General features: G+C 47.4%; 1 protein-coding gene across 3 annotated transcripts in view; it reads left to right on the forward strand.

Moving 5' to 3' along the window:
• Positions 1–9, forward strand: part of LOC135829737 (phosphatidylinositol 4,5-bisphosphate 3-kinase catalytic subunit beta isoform-like) — a 39,177-nt gene extending 39,168 nt beyond the window's left edge. For all 3 annotated transcript variants that reach the window (XR_010555903.1, XR_010555904.1, XM_065342127.1), the window contains one exon: positions 1–9. This exon is cut by the window's left edge. The gene's annotated coding sequence lies outside the window, so the exon portion shown is untranslated.
• Positions 10–846: the final 837 nt, after the last annotated feature.

Below are 846 nucleotides of genomic sequence, written 5' to 3' on the forward strand. Positions count from 1 at the left end.
GTGCCGTTACTCTTGTTTTGAGTCCCTTTTCATCAGCTTGCATCTCTGCCGGTGCATGCGCAGCATCATACAGTTTGTCTTCTGCGATTTCAACCCGCAGTCTCTGCATGTATCAAGCTACACAGTAGAGCATAGTGGACTTAGTAAAAAAACATAAATATAAAAATAATTATAATTATAAAAGTAGAGAATACTGACAAGCTACACAGGAGAGAAAACTGGAGATGGGCAACCTGACTGATTGTTGCATTGAAAGTGGGGAAATTCCAAACACAGCCGCTTTTTCTTTCTGTACTGTGTGGACAGCTCTCTGCGTTTATGGGGACCACTCTTTGGGCTGTGGTCGTACCCTACAATGTTACATGTTGCTTTTATCGAGCAATCGCAGGTCTTGCATGCCACCTAGCTGCAAGTCCTTGCAGCCTTTGAAGCTCATGCACAAGACTATGCGACGGTGGCCGCGGATGATAGGCAGTGCTGCCAAACCGTCCGATTTTTCGGACAGTGTCCGATTTTCGAAGGTGTTGCGGCCCTGTGGCCATGGTAGACAAGACTTCCTTCGAACCATTACTTGTTCTTGTTCTTTACAAAGTGGAATAAAACTGAAACTCAAAGACTTCTGAAAGGCAAAGCGCGACACGCGTACATGTAGCCTCAAACAGAAAAGCTGCCAGCGCAAAAGGAAACACGCAGCCAAAAAATGCCTAGCTCTGGCGTACATCGTAGAGGTCACTGCGCATCCGGTGCACTGCGCCCCAAAGGTGCAGGCACGGCGCCCCAAGGAGTGACCACATCCATAAACTGCATCGCGTCATGCAGATAGAGCGATAGCGTACAAAGTACAAA

Source organism: Sycon ciliatum, chromosome 13 (assembly GCF_964019385.1).
Source record: "Sycon ciliatum chromosome 13, ocSycCili1.1, whole genome shotgun sequence".
Classification (NCBI taxonomy): Eukaryota; Metazoa; Porifera; class Calcarea; order Leucosolenida; family Sycettidae; genus Sycon; species Sycon ciliatum.